The sequence below is a fragment of the Oryctolagus cuniculus genome, chromosome 21 (genome assembly GCF_051225735.1).
Source record: "Oryctolagus cuniculus isolate XC-2025 breed Fujian yellow rabbit chromosome 21, ASM5122573v1, whole genome shotgun sequence".
NCBI classification, from domain to species: Eukaryota; Metazoa; Chordata; class Mammalia; order Lagomorpha; family Leporidae; genus Oryctolagus; species Oryctolagus cuniculus.
In genome coordinates, this window is record NC_142887.1 from 37,888,879 (window position 1) to 37,895,985 (window position 7,107).

A 7,107-nucleotide genomic window follows, 5' to 3' on the forward strand; every position below is an offset into this window, starting at 1 on the left:
GAATTCACCTGAAAATCGCACTTACTCTCGATTTGGAGGAAATTAATATCTGCCCCTCAGTGGAAGGGTTCTATGTCATTTTCCAAAACCCAAAAACTCATCTTGGTCATGTTGCCTATGATTTCTAATCATGAAAACCCAATATGTTCTGTTTTTCAATTTCCTGATGGATCCTCGTTCTAAACCCTTGTTTGTATTGCATCAGAATACACAATTTGAAAAGGAAAAAGGCAAAACCAACTCAGACCAACAAAGCATTTAGGAAAAAGTCGCTCAAAGTGAAAAATTGCCTGAGGCACCCAAAGCAATTACAGAAAGCCAGAATTGGAGAGAAACAACAGCTGTGCCCTAATTGAAAAAGACCATTCCTCTGGTTCCCTGAACTCCTTAAGCCAGCCTCAAAACCACAACCCACATCAGAAAATTTATTACAAACCATGATAAATAAGAAAATGTGAAAAATGCAAAAAAGAAAAAGAAATGCAAGAGTCCTTCGTGATATGGCGCTTGTTTTAGTACAAGGAAACCAGCTGTTTCCGGATTCATCCACCCCTCCCAGCTGACTGACTGTGGAATTCTGATTGTATTCACCTGAAAAGAGAGAACATTTATAAGTATATTGGGACTGTGGAACCTGTCATTTACCAATCACATGTTAGACTGAATCATAGACCAAATATAGGGAAGAAATCCTATGCATGTAAACCTTGTGGGAATTCATTCAGTATTAAATACCCTCAATCACAGCACTCATATTGTGGAAAACCCTCATGTGTGTAATGATTGTGTGGAAACCACTCACCAGAAGTCAGATCTCATTAGACATCAGAGAATTCACACAGGGTTGAAATCTTACAAATCTAATGACTGTGGGAAGTTCTTTGGCCAGAAGAAACACCTCATAAATCATCAGAGAATTCACACAGGTGAGAAACCTTTTGAATGTAATGACTGTGGAAAATCCTTTGGCCAGAAGGCAAACCTCATAAATCATCAGAGAATTCACACAGGTGAGAAACCTTATGAATGCAATTACTATGGAAAATCCTTTGGCCAGAAGGCAAACCTCATAAATCATCAGAGAATTCACAGAGGGGAGAAACCTTATGAATGCAATCATTGTGGAAAAGCCTTTGCTGAGAAATCAAAGCTCACAAAGCATCAGACAATTTGTACTGGGGGAAACCTTATGATTGCAATGACTGTGGAAAAACCTTTGCTGAGAAGTCAAACCTCAGAAAGTATCAGAGCCTTCACACCATGGAGAAAGCTTATAAATGAAATGACTGTGGAAAAGCCTTTGGTCCCATCCTTGCATACCAAGGATAAATCCCACTTGGTCTGGGTGGATGATCTTTCTGATGCATTGTTGGATTCAATTGGCCAGAATTCTGTTGCAGATCTTTGCATGTATGTTCATCAGGGAAATTGGTCTATAATTACTTTCTTTGTTGCACTTTTTTCAAGTTTAGGAATGAAGGTGATGTTGGCTTCATAGAAAGAATTTGGGAGAATCGCCTCTCTCTCAATTGTTTTGAATAACTTGAGAAGAATTGCAGTTAGTGCTTTAAATGTCTGTTAGAATTCAGCAGTGAAGCCTTCCAGTTTTGGGGTTTTCTTGGTAGTGATGGTCTTTATTACTGGTATCATTTCCATCTGGTTATGTGTGTGTTTAGGTTTTCTATATCTTTGTTGCTCAATTTAGGTAGGTTTTATGGATGGAAGGATGGTGGAAAGCCTCTTTGCTGTACTTCATAACTCATAAGATATCAGAGTATCCACACAGGGAATTTTCTACTTGACCTTTTTGTGCAAGTTATATCTCATGAAATATTAGAGAATTCACCAAGGGGAGAAATGCATGAATATAATACATGTGAATAGCCTTTGTGGTGCAAATCAGACCTCATCAAACATAAAAGAATTCTCATGGGGAGCAATTTTATGAATGTAATGACTCAGAGCCTTTTACCATAATTCAGCCCTCATTGTACATCATCAAATTCATATAGGGAAAAACTCCTTTGAAAGTAAAATCCCTTTAATTAGAAGCCATACCTCATAAGACAACAGGGAATTCACGTGGGAGAGAAACCTTATGGGTGTAATGAGTGTTGGAAAGCTCTGCCCAAATCTCTCCTTATATCAGAATGCACAACATATATATCTAATGAATGAAATAAATGTGAGAAAGTCATTTCACATAGGTAATGCCTCATAATCCATCATGGAATTTGAACAAGGGAGAGACCTTAACAATATAATGAATGTGGAAGAGCTTTTCTCCAAAATTCATGTAAGTATTGTGACAAAACCTTTTGCTGGAAATCACATCCTATCCAACAGAGACTCATGTAAAGGAGAAAGCTTATAAATATTATTAGAGTCAGAAGTCAATGGTACATCAGAGAATTGACACAGGTGGTTTCTTAGGCGTATACTGATTGTGCAAAAACATTTTCTTTATTTCAGGCTTGTATAGACACAGAATTCACAAAAGGTGATAGTCTTTGCATGCTGTAAATACAATAAAACCTTTAGCCAGAAATTAGACATCAACAGACTTCAGAGAATTCATAAGGAACAAAAGTCTATGCAATGAATTTGGAAAATGTATTTCTGTTATAAATCAGTCTTCAATTCCCATGAATAGACTCACAAATGAGAAAACATGCATGCATAGAAAAGTTTTGTACCATAAATTATCTCTAGATGGTAAACTAATATATCACACAAAAGAAATATCATGAGTGTAATGGAATTGGGAAACCCTTTGCTATAAGGCCGATTTCCAGAAAGCTTAGCAAGATTACAGAAAAGTCTCTGAAAATGTAACATGTCTGAAAGATTTGTTGGCATCACAAACTGGAGGATAGCTCAAGTGCATGTGTTTTTGTGCCTGGCATCCAAATTGATATCTCTTTTTCTTTGATGAATTCCTTGTTTATTTATTTAGCAGATTTAGAGACAAAGGATTCCTGTCCATTGATTTACTACTATATGCCCACAATTGCCATGGTAAAGTATATGGCAAAAACTGAGTGCTGGGGGCTGTGAATCTGATTCATCACTGATAACATTGAAGACATTGGTTCCTGGTTCTTATGCTGCTATGCATGGAAATGTTTCTCTAATTTCATTTTCAAATAGTTCATTGTTAATATAAAGAAATGCTTCTAATTTTTAAAATTTCATTGAAATAATTTGTGATTAATGTGTCCTAGTCATGCATTATTACAGGGTGTAGTGCAATATTTGCACACATTTATGCAGTAAAAAGTGATCAAGCTAAGCAACTACAGTTTTATTAAGTTTTTAAAGAGTTATTTATTTGAAAGACAGAGTTACAGAGAGAAGTAGCAGCAGAGAGAGAGAGAGGCCTTCCTCTGCCGGTTCACTCCCCAGATGGCCACAATGGCCGGAGCTCTGCCAATCTGATTCCAGGAACCAGGAGCTTCTTCCAGATCTCCCACTTGGGTGCAGGGACCCAAGGACTTGGGCCATCTTCTACTGCTTTCCCAGGCCATAGCAGAGAGTTGGATCAGAAGAGGAGCAGCCAGGACTAGAACTGGTACCCACAGGGGATGCTGGTGCTTCAGGCCAGGGTGTTAGCCCACTGTGCCACAATGCTGGCCCCCAAGCAACTACAGTTTCTAATTCTTCTCCATGATTTGAGACTACCAGGTCCTCTCCTTCAGTTCTTTACACAGAACCTAATATGGTTGAATGTAGTCATCTCATTATATTATGGAACACCAGAAGTTCTTTCTGCCTCTTTGATTTTTGATACCTATTATCCAATCCCCCTCTATCCCTAGCTGCTTCCCTTCTCAGCCTCTAGTAATCACAGTTCTGTGTTCAGATCCATTATTTTCTTTCACTTCCACATGCGACAAGGACCAGGTGACATTTGTGTTCCTGCTTCTGTCTTATTTCAATTAATTTAATAATATTTTGTTCTTTTTTTGTATCTAAAAGAGGTTGCCCTGTCCATTGTTTTTCATTGATGGACAGCTAGATTGGTTTCACATCCTGGCTGCAGTGAACTGTGTTATAGTGGCTGTGTTATGGGAAAATTGCCGTATCTTTGATATGCTCTCCTCCTTTCCTTCTAATAAAATTTCCTTATTCTATATAGCCAAGAGCAAGATAACTCTCACATGGTAGGTCAATTTTTATCTTAGTTTAATTTTTGTTATTTATTTGAAAGAGTTACAATAGAGGTAGAGACACAGAGAGGTCCTCCATTAGCTGGTTCGCTCTACAGATGACTACAAAGGCCAGAGTTATGCCATTCTGAAACCTGGAGACAGGAGCTTCCTCTGGGTCTCCCTCATGGGTGCATGGGCCCAAGGACTTGGGCCATCTTCTACTGCTATCCCAGGAGATAGCAGAGAGCTGTATTGGAAGAAGAGCAGCTGGAACTAGAACTGGCACCCAAATGGGATGCTGGCCCTTCAGGCCAGGGCTTTAACTCACTGCACAACAGCGCCAGCCCCAATTTTTATCCTTTTTAAGGAATGACCATACTGTTCTGCATAACATCTGTACTAACTTGTGTTTTCACCTACCATATATGGTGGTTTTCTTTTCCCATGTGCTCTCTAGCATTTGTTATTTTTTATCAGTTTGGCATAAAAATGATATAGTATTGTTCATGTTTTTGTGTATTTTGAAATCAGTTAATTGGTTTATTAAATCTTTATTATTTGAAAGGTGGATTTAGAGAGAGAGGGAAAGACATAGATAGCTTTCATCTGCTGGCTCACACCCCAGAGAGTTTCAACAGTTGAGCCTGGGGCATGCTGGAGTCAGGAGCTTCATCCAAGTCTCCCACATGAGTGGCAAGGACCTGAGTCCTTCGTCCATCTTCTGCTGGTTTCCCAGGTGTTTAGCAGTGAGCTAAATTGGAAGTGGAGATTCCTAAACTCAAAGTGGAACTCAGATGTTATGCTGGCCTCACAGATTGCAGCTTTCCCCACTTGGCCACAATGCCAGCCCCTCTATCAATTTAATTCCTCAAAAATAGCTCAGTAATGTTGGCATCTATCTCATTTTGTTTTTTCTCTGTTATTATTCAACTTATTGATGTCTTATTTTTGTTCACATTATTCCTCTCAATTGCTCTACCTGAGGTGAGTAGGGCTGCTGTGTTGCTTAAATGAAGTGTATGCTTTAGATTACTCATTTAATGAGTGCATGTCATTCACATAGCACTTCACTGAAGTTCTACTATGTCCCAAATCCTCTTCTAGGCACAGAATTTAGACCACTTTTCTCTTAGGCCCAGATCTTGCCTTTAACATACTACTTGGAATTTAGTAGCTCATGAAATCTGCAGACTGCATAAATGAATGAATATTTTGAGGGCTGTGCTTTTGTGGAGGAACTTCATAGGAGACCGAAGGAATAAAATAAATCAAAAGTATCCACAGTATATAGAATGTATACTATTTTACAAGTCACAGAGAAGAAGAAGAAGAAGAAGGAAAGTAGTAAGACTAGAAAGTTTGTGGCAAGACTAACAGGCGCTGGTCAAGAACTTAATAAGCACATTAGGAAAGCAGTAAGGTTTCTTTTTTTTTTTTTTGAGGAAAAGTTTTTATTTCTAGTGATGAAATTGGCTACAGAACATTATGAAAGTTTAAAAATACAAAGAGAAATTGTCTATAATTAATAGATTCAAAATTTGACAATCAGTGAATATCATTATTAGTCATTACCAACAACAGTTATTGATTTGAAAGGCAGAGTGACAGGAAGAGGGAACCACTGCTTCACTCCCCAGACACTTGCAATAGCCAAAGCTTGACCAAGCCAAAACCAGGAACTGGGAATTCATTCTGGATGTCCCATTTGGGTGCAGGGACCCAAGCACTTCTGCCATCCTCCGTCTCCTCCCAGGGTGCACACTAGCAGAAACTTGCCTCAAAGCAGAGAAGCTACCACTCAAGCCAGGCATTTGTATATGGGATGTGGGTGTGTGGTGGTGATAGCAAGCCCTCATGGATAAAAAAAAAAAAAAAAAAAAAAAAAAAGTTATTTCTATGCCAAGGAAATTACTCTGTAGTCTTTCTCTTATAAACTACGTATTGCTGAACCTAGATAATTTTTCCTTTATTTAACAATGACATGAAAATGTCAGTTGAGTTGGCTTTCCTGAAGACCTTGTTTCTTGAATATTAGTGGCTAGCTGAGATAAATTCTTTTCATCTCTTTCTCGCTTCGGCAGCACATGTGCTCGCTTCGGCAGCACATATACTAAAATTGGAATGATACAGAGAAGATTAGCATGCCCCTGCGCAGTAAGGTTTCTTTACCTCCCTGTAGGCTCTGCTCTCCAGAGGTGAACAGGGTCCTCTAAACCCACTTGCTGCACACACAAACACCTGAGTGTTGTATTCTCCCACAGGTGTTGGAGACTGATATGGTGTTCTGATTTATATTTACATAATGGCTAGTGACATCGGGCATATTCACATGTTTTGACCATGTACATTTCTTCTGAGAAATGTCTATTCAGATCCTTGCCTGTTTCTTCACTGTATTTTTTGGAGTTTTTCCAATTCATGTAAATGTTCTGGAAATCTGTAAACATTCAGAGTTTTAATTTTTCCTGCCATCTGTTCATTGTATCTACACTCTGATGTTTACTTTGTTGTGAAGAAGTATCTTAGTTGGATATACTCAAATGTCTCTGTTTTTATTTTTGTGACTATTGCTATTGGAATCTTACCCAAAAGCTATTGTGTGTTGACAATATTTAGAGTTTCCCTATGTTTACTTGGGTTTGGGTCTTATGATTACATTTTAATTCACTGTGAGTTCACTTTCACATAGTGTAAGAGATGTTGGAGTCTCTTTTCAGGCTTCTACATATGGATAATCAAGTTCCTCTGCACCACTTGTGAAAGAGATTCTTCTTTCTCCAGTTCATTTTAGTTCCTTTGTTAAATATGAGTTGCTGGTAGAAATTTGGGTTTATTTCTATGCTACCAAGTCTTTTCCATTGAACTATGTGTCTGTTATTATATCAGTGCTAACACTTCTTCTTTTTTTTTTGCAGTATATTTATTTGAAAGGCAGAGTTACAGAGAGGTAGAGGCA

General features: G+C 38.3%; 1 pseudogene; it reads left to right on the top strand.

Moving 5' to 3' along the window:
- The first annotated feature begins 6,237 nt into the window (after window positions 1-6,237).
- LOC149119937 (U6 spliceosomal RNA) lies at window positions 6,238-6,305 on the top strand (annotated as a pseudogene).
- The last annotated feature ends 802 nt before the right edge of the window (window positions 6,306-7,107 follow it).